The sequence below is a fragment of the Pongo pygmaeus genome, chromosome 10, assembly GCF_028885625.2.
Source record: "Pongo pygmaeus isolate AG05252 chromosome 10, NHGRI_mPonPyg2-v2.0_pri, whole genome shotgun sequence".
NCBI lineage: Eukaryota > Metazoa > Chordata > Mammalia > Primates > Hominidae > Pongo > Pongo pygmaeus.
Genome location: NC_072383.2, coordinates 51,211,191 through 51,224,133, shown reverse-complemented (window position 1 = coordinate 51,224,133; position 12,943 = coordinate 51,211,191). Strand labels below are relative to the sequence as shown.

Below are 12,943 nucleotides of genomic sequence, written 5' to 3'. Positions count from 1 at the left end.
GGGGAGTTCCCCTGCACATGCTCTTCTTGCCTACCGCCATGTAAGATGTGACTCTTCTTCTCCTTTGCCTCCCGCCATGATTGTGAGACCTCCCCAGCCATATGGAACTGCGAGTCAATTAAACCTCTTTCCTTTATAAATTACCCAGTCTTGGGTATATCGTTATTAGCAGCGTGAGAACAGGCTAATACAATAGCCTTATTGAAAAAAGTCATAAGAGAGTACTATTAAAAAGAGAAGGGGGCCAGGCACAGGGGCTCACACCTGTAATCCCAGCACTTTGGGAAGCCGAGGCAGGTGGATCACTTGAGGTCAGGAGTTCGAGACCAGCCTGGCCAATATGGTGAAACCCCATCTGTACTAAAACTATAAAAATTATCCGGGTGTGGTAGCACACACCTGTAATCCCAGCTACTCAGGAGGCCAAAGCATGAGAATCACTTGAACCTGGGAGGCAGAGGTTGCAGTGAGCCAAGATCATGCCACTGTACTCCAGTCTGGGTGATGAAGTAAGACTCTGCCCCCCACCCTACCCCCACCCCAAAAAAAAGAGAGTACGAGAGAAGAAAGAGCAAAGAATTATACTTTCTGCTTGACTATGGTGTTTAGGAATCACATAGCAGAAACTGAGATGACCAGGACTTTGGCTAAGTATATCTATACCTATGATGAGGTTATATTTCTCAATCCCATCAAATAATAAGTAACATTTGAAAACAAAAAAAAAACTAATCTTTTTTAACCCAAACTGATAAGAAATTGTATTTACCACCCTCTTTCCTACATTGCCCAATCCCTGATGGAGTTGGCCTAAATGACCTTAGGAGCTCAGTTTCCTTTTTGCTGTGATTTACTGGGCACCTGCAACTTACTTGGCAGAAGACGTGACCCATGGGGCTCATGAATTTTCACATTTGTCAGGAGGAAGGAACAAGGAACCAAAATAGAAGCAAGTATTGCAGTATGGCTGAGTATTTAAAACTTAGGCTACTTAGAGGAATGGTTATACCATTGGTCTGTATAATGTAAAACAGAGGTGTACAATCTTTTGGCTTCCCTGGGTCACATTGGAAGAAGAATTGTCTTGGGCCACACATAAAAATATGTTAACGCTGACAATAGCTGATGAACTAAACAAAAAAAAATCGCCAAAAAATCTGATAATGTTTTAAGAAAGCTTGCGAATTTATGTTGGGCCATGTTGAAAGCCATTCCGGGCTGCATGTGGTCTGCAGGCCGAAGGTTGGACAAGTTTGATGTAGAATAATAATGCATTGCTATTAAACCCAGATCATAACGATGAAGACCCAGCAACTCAGTGTTGACTATGGGTTTAATATTCTTTTTCTGTTCCCCTCTAACTAGCTTGTTGATTTGATTGTAACATACTTTTCCTTTTGTCAGATACTGGAGTGTACAATTTTTTAAAGGAGGAATCGGTTCTTGACACTGTTTGACACCTATGAGATGCTCATATTCTGCCTGTAAAATTCAAATAATTGAGATCTTAAAAGAAAATGCTCAAAAGGATGTGGTTAAAATTACCACTAGTGGTTTGGGGAGTGAAGAAGGAACTTAAAAGGGAATGGCTTGTAAATCCACATTTTTATACACAAGGTATTTTAGTTGAGTTTAGTTTATATTTTGAAACAGAGTCTTGCTGTGTCACCCAGGCTGGAATGCAGTTGTGTGATCTCAGCTCACTGCAGCCTCCACTTCCTGGGTTCAAGCAGTTCTTGTGCCTCAGCCACCCAAGTAACTGGGATTATCAGTCGTGCACCACCACGTCCAGCTAATTTTTATATTTTTAGTAGAGACAGGGTTTTGCCATGTTGGCCAGGCTGGCCTCAAACTCCTTGCCTCAAGTGATCTGCCCACCTCAGCCTCCCAAAGTGCTGGATTACAGGCATGAGCCACCGCATCTGGCCTCACAGGGCATTTTAATTGGTAATAAAATTCAGTGCTGGAATCAGATACCCTAAGAAAGTGAATTGACCCACAAAGACCATGGCACCAGTGTCCTTTCATACAACAGCAGTATAACTCTAGCATACTGTAATTGTCTTAGGTGCCTTTCTGCAATAAAGGGAATCTGGTGTCAAAAAAAGTAGGCAAGAGGATACACTAATTCTCACTGATTTGAAAAGTGAAATTTACTTTGCAAATGGAGTTGGAAAGCCATCAGATCTTTCTGAAAGTGTGCCATGTTAAGGTCTGAGAATCCAAGAGTGTTAAAGCTTTTCAACAGTTACTCTTATGTCACTATATAAAACTTTACCCAATCACTGAAGCAAGAATTTATTGAGTGCCAAACTGGGCAAGCCCAGAGGTGGGGCAGGTGAAAAGGATAAAAAATAAGTGTGAGACATGTTTTTAACCCTCTAGTAGTTTACAGTCTACTTTGTTTGAGACAGCCTTGTTCTGTTGCCCAGGCTGGAGTGCGATGGCGCAATCTTGGCTCACTGCAACCTCTGCCTCCAGTTCAAGTGATCCTCCCACCTTAGCCTTCCTAGTTGGGACTACAGGCACACACCACCACACCTGGCTAATTTTTTTTTTTTTTGGTAGCAGTGGGGTTTCACCTTGTTGCCCAGACTGGTCTCAAACTCTTGGGGTCAAGCAATTCTCCCGCCTCAGCCTCCCAGAGTGCTGGGATTACAGGTGTGAGCCACTGTGCCTGCCCACACAGTCTACTTTAAAAAGATAAAAATTGTGAGACCATATAGACTAAAATTGTATATATATAATTATATAAATAAATTTCCATTTGAATACTATACAAGTTCAAGAAAGATCACTGAAGATTGGAGTCGTTAGAGAAGCTTTCAAAAAACTATTGGATTTCAGCTGGGCCTAGAAAAATGGTAAGATTCCAGTAAACAATGGAGAGAGGAACACATGTCAAGGAATATGGGAATGTGTATGGAGGCACAAAATTGAAAACAAATAGACTTTGCAGATCAGTAAGAGACTGACCTGGGTAGAAGGTGTTAGTAGAAGAATAGGAGAAAATAAAATCATAAACAAGGACAAGAGGACAGAAAGGTAATGTATTTTACATTCCTTTAAAATCTCCTTTGGGAATGATTTCAAACCCACCCCACCCCCAAGAGTCAAATCCTTCCTAATGATTTAAATCCCCATTGCTGCCATTTTGTCTTTTTCCTGTTGTTACAATTTTTGAAATTCTATTTGTTTCTTACTCTGATCTTCTTGCATCCTTGCATTAGGGTATTCTTGGTCCTGACTAGTCCCAGCCTCTGGTTCCGTAGGAAAAAGTTGGTATTTAAGATAGATACCAATTCTCCTTTTGGATACGGATGATGAAAATTGTCCCACCATTGCACACATGGGCAAAATTTTTTTTTTTTTTTTTTTGAGATGAAGTTTCGCTCTTGTCCCCCATGCTGGAGTGCAGTGGCATGATCTCGGCTCACCAGCCTCCTGGGTTCAAGTGATTCTCCTGCCTCAGCCTCCCAAGTAGCTGGGATTACAGGTGCGTACCACCACACCCAGCTAATTTTTTGTATTTTTTAAGTGGAGACGGGGTTTCACCATGTTGGCCAGGCTGGTCTCGAATTCCTGACCTCAGGTGATCCGCCCGCCTTGGCCTCTCAAAATGCTGGGATTACAGGCGTGAGCCACCGCGCCCGGCCCACATGGGCAAAAGTTTTGTAGGTTGGTATTGCTTTGTAGCACTTTAGTGAGATGTGCTAGTTGGCATTTATTCAACAAATATTAAGCACCTACTGTGTACAGATACTGTTCTAGGTGCTTGGGATTTGTCCATGAACAAGCAAATGGAGAGATCCTTGTTCTTGAGGAGCTTATGTTCTAGCAGCAGCATGGCAGCTAGACCAACTATCAAATAATATCTCTGCTTTCAAAATTCCTTTTCTTTATACAGTGGACTTACTTGTTAAGCTGCTAGAATCTTTAAGATATTCCAACAGCCTTCCCAAAACAGAAAATTCCTCAATCCATAGACAAATGAATTTACCTTAGGTACAGTTTGGTGGGTTGTCCCCACTCCTCTGTTTAGTTTGTCCTCCTGCATTCCCCTGACAACATTTTATCTTTGAGTGTCTTGGGGGAAAGTTTTCTGTTCTTGTTTTTCCTCTATAAATTATCTCGCTCACACATGCAGCATATGAGCTACTGTTGCTGTGGTTGTATTTTATTTGTTGAAAAATCCTGTACTTTGAAATGATTCATTTAAGAGCCATGAAACATTCAGAGCAGGATGTGTGACTCACATAGCAAACAGTAGCATCTTTTTTTTCCTTTTTATTTATTTATTTATTTATTTATTACCCATCATTGGCTAAACATCTTGAAGTAGAGAGCAGGAGCCTAGGATTGACCAAGGTAGAAATGAAAGTTATGTTTGGTTTGAAGTATGTGTGTATTTAATCCCTTCCTTCTTCTCCCTTTCCCTGCTTTCCCAAACTTAAATGATGTCTGACATTGGGAACAGAAGCACTGCAGTGAGGGAAAGAAGCCTTGTCAAGACTTTTACAGATCTTCCAGTTTCTTCTTTCAGAATATGTGATCAGTTGAAGTGATTAATTAAATAGTGTTCAAAAAAAAGATCAGTTATTTCTTCCTTCACCTGCTCAGCATCAGTATCACTGTATTCTAGAACTTACTCCTCATAGTTTTTCTCAAGTTTTCTATGACTTTTTTTTTTTTTTTTTTAAAGAGACAGAGTCTTACTCTGTTGACCAGGCTGGAGTGCAGTGGTGCTGTCTTCTATGACTTTTTCATACTATTTTCTTTCATCAAAATATGCCCCCAAGTATATGGGCGCAGATAAACCCAGCTTTTTGGAAGGCTGAGGTGGGATGATCGCTTGAGGCCAGGAGTTTGCAATCAGCCTGGGCAACATAGCAACAGCCCATCTCTAAAGTAAACAAAGCAATAGCCCATGGTGGTGCGAACCTGTAGTCCCAGCTACTTGGTAGGCTGAGGTGGGAAGATTGCTTGAGTCCAAGAGTTTGAGGTTACAGTGATCTATGATCACATCACTACACTCCAGCCTGAGCTACAGAGTGAGACCCTGTCTAAAAAAAAAAAAAAAAAAAAAAAAACCCAAGCCCAAGTATAGATACTGAATTAAAAGAAAGCAATTCTGTCCATGAAGTACTGCCAAACCCAGAAACTTTGGAGAAAAGGGGTAGTTAGGTTTCAGCATAAATTACTTTTCAAACTATCACAAATGTAAACTGAGTTCCTTGTATTATTTCTTGATAGTTTACACACTCAGGGCTCATTTCCTAATAACTAAAGAGTTCTGATTGTCTTCTTCCCCCAGTCTACTCTTCTAAAACAAGGAAAGGGACATGAATTCATCATAGGTCAGGATATTAAGAGCGTTTTTAAATGTGAGGCAAATCCTCATGAAAACGGGTGCTGTGGTGGCCAAAAGCAACATTTCAGGAATGTATCTGGCTAGGAGTTGAGTGCATATTGCAGAGAAATTTCATTGGTCACAATGCTTTACCAAGGAGTTAGCTTGAAACTGTTAGATTCCTAATCCCTGTATGCTTGTGCCTGGCTCAGAGTCAAAAGGCAAAAATTTAGTTTTACTTTGGCCTTAACGTCTCATTTGCCCTGAGCCTACTTTTCGGGTCTGTTCAGTGCTGCTATTTCAAAATACATCTGGAGAATAGGTTAAATGAGGTTAGGAAAAGAACTGCAGTATCTCTAGGCATTTACTTGTTTAGAATTATCCTGCAAAAAAAAAAAGTCACTTTTTTACTGTAATACTTTTAAAAAAGTAAAGAGGAGGCCGGGCACGGTGGCTCATGCCTGTAATCCCAGCACTTTAGGAGGCCAAGGCGGGTGGATCATGACGTTAGGAGTTCAAGACCAACCTGGCCAGCATGGTGAAACCCTGTCTCTACTGAAAACAAAAAATTAGCCAGGTGTGGTGGCAGGTGCCTGTAATTCCAGCTACTCGGGAGGCTGAGGCAGAAGAATCGCTTGAACCCAGGAGGCGGAGGTTGCAGTGAGCCGAGATCACACCATTGCACTCCAGCCTGGGCAACAAGAGCAGAACTCCATCTCAATAAATAAATAAATAAAATTTTAAAAAAGAAAAGTGGAGGGAACTAGTTGAATATGTGCTGTGTCCAAGGTACTGTACTGTTTTATATAATTATTTCACTTAAAAGCTTAAGAAAACAGGGATATATGGGAGGCTTCTGTGATGTCTGAAATGTTTCATGTCTTGAACTGGGTAGTGATTACACAGGTATATACAAATTTAAAAATTAAAAATTCATTGAGATGTACACTAAGGATTTTTGCATTTTCTTTTTTTTCTTTTTTGAGATGGAGTCTCACTCTGTCACCCAGGCTGGAGTGCAGTGGCATGATCTTGGCTCACTGCAACCTCTGCCTCCCAGGTTCAAGTGATTCTCGTGCCTCAGCCTCCCAAGTAGCTGGGACTACAGGCACGCGCCTCCACACCCAGCTAATTTTTGTATTTCTTGTAGAGACAGGGTTTCACCATGTTGGCCAGGCTGGTCTCGATCTCCTGACCTCAAGTGATCCGCCCACCTCTGCCTCCCAAAGTACTGGGATTAAGGATGTAAGCCACTGCACCCAGCCCATTTTCTGTATTTTATACCTCAGTCTTAAAAGGGCCAGGCATGGTGGCTCATGCCTATAATCCCAGCACTTTGGAAGGCTGAGGCAGGAAGACTGCTTTTGAGCCCACGAGTTTGAGACCCGCCTGGGCAGCGTAATGGGACCCCCATCTCTAAAAAAAAGAAAAAAGAAAGAAAAAGAAAAAAGTAAAAAAACTTAAGACTTTATTCATTGAGATTTATTCCTTATTTACAGTTTCCACCATCTGTGTTCTTCAGGCCATTCCTTTTTTTTTTTTTTTTTTTTTAAATAGAGACAAGGTCTTACGATGTTGCCCAGGCTGGTCTTGAACTCTCGGGTTCAAGCCATCCTCCCACCTCGGCCTCCCAGAGTGTTGGGGTTACAGGTGTGAGCCACTGCACCCAGCCCATCCTAACTATTTACTTAGCTCTGTTCATTTAGTAAATTTGTGAGGAGGAGGGATTCTAGATTCTCCTATTACAGAAGGATAGGTGAGAGTAAAACTTACTAGAAATGGAAAGAGTTTTTACCAAAGATGTCTCATGGAAAGTTAATTGTTAATAGGAAATGTACTTTCCCTGTCCATTCTGGAGGTAGTATCAGTTTTCAGATTGACTTCCTCATAGTCCTGACATTCTATTTTATGCTTCTTAGTATTTCTTAAATGAAAAGAATCTTCTTTCTTGCTACTTTTTTTCTTCATAAGGGAGTAAAAATCAAAAGTAGCCAAAATTGTTTTTATTAGCTTGTTCTATATTATCTTTTTGTTACTAAGAAGGCAGTGCATGAGAATTCCATTCAGTCTGTTCTCCCAAATACAGTGCCTTCTGTCTCCATCTTCCTAATTTCCCTATCCTAAGTATTTGCAGATCTGGAGTCCATCAGCCATTTTATAAAATGAGGCTGGAAGTTTTTTGCCTGTGCTTTTTTTCTTCCAACTTTCAGGTCTAAAAACATGTGTTGGCAGTTTGGAAAAGGAAACTAAAAAGCAGCTTTTTTTCTTATTTCTTTTTCTTTTCCCCTGTTACTCTGTATCAGGGTTTCTCAACAAACACAACTGATATTTTGAGTTATGCAATTCTTTGTTTTGGGAGGCTGTCCTGTGCACCATACAATATTTATCAGCATCTCAGGCCTCTACCTTCTAGAGGCCAGTAGCATCCTCCCAGTTGTGACAAACAAAAATGTCTCCAAACATTGTCAAATGTCCCATGGGGGACAGAGTTACCTCTGGTTGAGAACCACTGCCACATACTCTAAACTGCATTTAAAGAAAATGGATTTAGGGAGGAAGATTTAAGATTGGTACATGATTACAATTCCTGTGGGATCTTGGAGCATATTATATTACCTAGATTAGAGCTGTCCAAAAGAAATACAATGCAAACCACAAATGTGAGCCACATACGTAAGTTTTAATTTTCTAGTAGCTACATTAAAAAGTGAAAGTAAACAAGTGAAACTAGTTGTAATAATATATTTTATTTAACCTGGTATATCCAAAATAGTATCATTTTGACATGTAATCAACATAAAAAATTATTAACAAGATATTTTACTAAGTCTTTGAAATCCAGTGTGTGTTTTGATTTTCAGTACATTTCAATTCAGACTAGCCAGCCACATTGCAAGTACTCAATAGCTATGTGTGGCTAGTCGCTACCACATCAGATAGTGCAGATCTAGATGATCTTAGTCTTCAGATGGGGGTGCAAATTAGTCTTGGCATAAAGGAGAGGAGAGAAACTGTCCTGATTTTGTATTAAGCCTTCTGCTGCCTTGGAGATGGTTATTATATTTACCCTACAGTGAGGGCGTGTGTGTTCCCTGAGTGAGTGGCTATTTGCCAAAACCTTAGACATAGGTAAAGCCAAAGAACAAAGGAAGATCCTTTAAGGGTATTAACAAATGAGGGGCTGGGCATGGTGGCTCACACCTGTAAATCCCCACACTTTGAAAAGCCAAGGCTGGCAGATCACTTGGGCTCAGGAGTTCAAGACCAGCCTGGGCAACATGGTGAAACCCCGTCTCTACAAAAAATACAAAAATTGCCGAACATGGTGGTGCATGCCTGTAGTCCCAGCTACTCGGGAGGCTGGGGGGTGGGAGGATTGTGTAAGTCTGGAGGGCAGAGGTTGCAATGAGCCAAGATCGTGCCACTGCACTCCAGCCTGGGCAACAGAGCAAGACCCTGTCTCAAACAAACAAGAAAAGAAACAAATAAGGGAACTAGATTTTTTAATGGGGAATAATTTAAAAAGGAAATATTTTGGGGAGTCCCTTCACCCATTTTAATTAAATAGAATATATTTTTACTTAGGTCAAGATTTTTATCACTTAGTAACACTTTAGCTATTTTTAGCCAGGCACAATGGTGTGCACCTGTAGTTCCAGCTACTCAGGAAGCTGAGGCAGGAGACTCATTTGAGCCCAAGAGTTCAAGAACAGCCTGGGCAACATAATGAGATCCCATCTTATTTAAAAAATACTATGATAATAATTTTAGCTATTTTAATTGAGAAATTGCTTTCAGAGGGATGGTTTCCTATGCATGAAGTTTATGACTAATCTAGAGAATTTCTTTTTTTCTTATGGGGGTCCATCCCACCCTTCCCTTGCCATGAGTGAGGGCGCACCAAGCACCCACAGCCGCCTGGCTTAGGCCACTCACCCCAGCTGTGGCCAAGGACAGGACAACTGGGACTGAGTATTCCAGAGAATTTCTGAAGTGTTAACTCTTAATAAATGAGAGAAAATATAAGGACTACATAAAACATAGCCAGATTAGCAATCACTTTGGTTTTTTCGTTGTTTTTTTGAGACAGAGTCTTGCTCTTGTTGCCCAGATTGGAGTGCAATGGCATGATCTTGGCTCACTGCAACCTCCATCTCCTGGGTTCAAGCCATTCTGCACCTGGCCTGGCGATCACTTTGGCAGAAAACTTCAGTAAACTTTTATTCTCCCCCTAGGCATATAAGATAAGAATTGTATTAGAAATAGGTTTCGCCATGTTGCCCTGGCTGGTCTCGAACTCCTACGCTCAAGCGATCCACCTGCCTCGGCGTCCCAATGTGCTAGGGTTACAGGTATGCGCCACCATGCCCAACCTAGAGTAATATTTTTAAATTCATGAAATACATAGGATTACAAAAGAAACTAATGATATAATACGGTTTTCAAAACTATATGATAAAAAGGCCAGGCCACTGCACCAGCCAACATTATAAGTACATCTTGAAAACTTACAGCCCTGCATAATCTACTACTTGTCGTATCTCCTTAAAATTATATTTTTTGGCTGGGTGCAGTGGCTCACACCTGTAATTCCAGCATTTTGGGAGGTTGAGGCAGGAGGATCACCTGAGATCGGGAGTTCAAGACCAGCTTGGCCAACATGGTGAAATCCCGTCTCTACTAAAAATACAAAAATTAGCCAAGTGTGGTAGCAGGCACCTGTAATCCCAGCTATGCAGGAGGCTGAGACAGGAGAATCGCTTGAACCCGGGAGGTGGAGGTTGCAGTGAGCCGAGATTGTGCCATTGGACTCCAGCCTGGGCAACAAGAGCAAAACTGTGTCTCAAAAAAAAAAAAAAAAAAAAAAGGCGGGGCACGATGACTCACACCTATAATCCTAGCACTTTGGGAGGTCAAGGCAGGCGGATCACCTGAGGTCGGGAGTTCGAGACCAGCCTGACCAACATGTAGAAACCCCTTCTCTATCAAAAATACAAAATTAGCCGGGCGTGGTGATGCATGCCTGTAATCCCAGCTACTTGGGAGGCTGGGGCAGGAGAATCACTTGAGCTTGGGAGATGGAGGTTGCAGTGAGCTGACATCGTGCCATTGCACCACTGCACTCCAGCCTGGGCAACAGAGCGAGACTCCATCTCACAAAAAAAAAAAAAAAAATTATATTCTTTTCTTCTTTATAAACTAGGTTCTGCTTATTTCCTTTTACCAAATACCTGGCAATCCCAGACCCTCTACAGTGACTTGTTTAACCTACAAATATCATACCCCTGGTTAATACACTATTCCCTCCTTCCCCCAAACCCTCACTCTTTTTTTTTTGAGATGGAGTTTCACTGTTGTTGCCCAGACTGGAGTGCAATGGCGCAATCTCGGCTCACTGCAATCTCTGTCTCCCTGGTTCAAGCGATTCTCCTGCCTCAGCCCCAGTCCCCCGAGTAGCTAGGAGTATAGGCATGTGCCACCATGCCTGGCTAATTCTGTATTTTTAGTAGAGATGGGATTTCATCATGTTAGCCAGTCTGGTCTCAAACTCCTGACCTCAGGTGATCCACCTGCCTCAGCCTCCCAGTGCTGGGATTACAAGCATGAGCCACCACGCCCGGCCACTTTATTCTTATGGAAACATCTGTAACTGAAAAAGATGGTGCCTGGAGTTTACCAACAATAGAGAAAACTAAAGTTCTTGACTAAATTTTTCCACATTTTATTCAGTTTTTGTCCTAGATCAATCAGAAACCACTGAGGCTGTCTTTTTTTTTTTTTTTTTTTTTTGAGACAAGGTCTTCCTCTGTCACCCAGGCTGGAGCTTAGTGGTGCGATCTCGGCTCACTGCGAACTCCACCTCCCGGGTTCAAGCAATTCTCGTGCCTCAGTCTCCCAAGTAGGTGGGATTACAGGCTCCCACCACCATGCCCAGCTAATTTTTGTGTTTTTTGTAGAGATGCGGTTTTGCCATGTTGGTCATGCTGGCCTCGAACTCCTTACCTTAAGTGATCCACCCGCCTAGGCCTCCCAAAGTGCTGGGATTACAGGCATGAGCCACCACGCCTGGCCCTTTTTTGAGAAAGGGTCTCACTGGAGTACAATGGTGTAATCATGGCTCACTACAGCCTCAACCTCCTGGGCTCCCCCCACCTCAGCCTCCTGAGTAGCTGGAACTACAGGTGAGCATCACCACACCCAGCTAATTTAAAAATTTTCTGTTGCTGGGCATGGTGGCTCATGCCTGTAATCCCAGCACTTTGGGAGGCCAAGGTGAGTGGATCACCTGAGGTCAGGAGTTCAAGACCACCCTGACCAATATGGTGAAACCCCGTCTCTACTAAAAATACAAAAATTAGCCGGGCATGGTGGCATGCGCCTGTAGTCCCAGCTACTCAGGAGGCTGAGACAGGAGAATTGCTTGAACCTGGGCAGCAGAGGTTGCAGTGAGCGGAGATTGCGCCACTGCACTCCAGCCTGGGCGACAGAGCAAGACACCGTCTCAAAAATAAATAAATAAAAATAAAAAAATTTTTGTATAGAAATGGGGTTTTGCCAGATTACCCAGTCTGGTCTTGAACTCCTGGGCTTAAGCAATCTGTCCACCTCAGCCTCCCAAAGTGCTACAATTACAGGCATGAGCCATCGCAACCAGCCTAGGATTTTGGATCTTAAATTGGCTTTAGTTGTAAATTCAGGTGAAATAAAGTAGTAGAAACAGTTTGGTATTGCTTTCCTGACAGGTAGGAGATGGATGGGGCCAACTCCCATGTATTTTGTTTGTAGTCAAGAAGAGCTGTGGAAAAGAAGGCTAAATGTATAGTATTTGGTGAGAAATATACACGTGATGAAGAAAGTAAAAAGAGACGACTAACCAATCACCATTTTTAGAAGCAAAAAGACAAACGGAACCATGTTTCAGAGCCTCACTGTGAAGGAGCTGTGGAAAACTGCAGCATCCGGGCTGTTACTGTGTTGCAGGCATGTTTTAATGAAGGAATATGGCCAGGAGCCTCAAAGGGACTTTTGAGAATATTATTCTTTTGAATTACTGCTGTTCATCTGTTCCCTTCACTCTCCCCCTATTAAGAAGGGGTAGGAGCATAAATTATTGTCCAGTAACCCTATTTTACTTAGTCATAAACTGGATAGACTTAGCCCACTTTTCTTCATTGTCCTTTCACCCAAATCCCAAACAAATAAAATCTCTATACCATCTCCCTTTCTCTTCCCTCTTCCTGCCTACAGGCTCCTCCCTACCCCTAAAAAAATATTTTTTGCTGGCATTTTTATTCTACCATTATATAGTCATCAGCATTGTACTGGCCTTTTTATGGCTGATGGAGCCCAGGCGGGCTGCCCGATGAGGGGAGACAGCATTTGGCCGATGGGGCTGGTATGTGCCATTATTGCTGGCCATTGGGCCTTGGTCCTCTATAGCTCCATCCTGGCTCATTAAAACTCTGAGCCAAATAGCCATGCAGGCGCCTGCTGCAGCACTGTAGGGGCCAAGAAGTTAAATGGTTCTCCTAATCCTGCATAATTTATCTCCCTGTTAGCCCCCTCATAAAAGAGTCCGATTCAGCCCTACCA

The 12,943-nt window shown here is 42.3% G+C and overlaps 1 protein-coding gene across 7 annotated transcripts in view; it reads left to right on the top strand.

Annotated features, from left to right (window-relative positions):
* Positions 1–12,943, top strand: part of ATF7 (activating transcription factor 7) — a 113,471-nt gene that overhangs the window by 58,051 nt on the left and 42,477 nt on the right. The window lies entirely within an intron of this gene.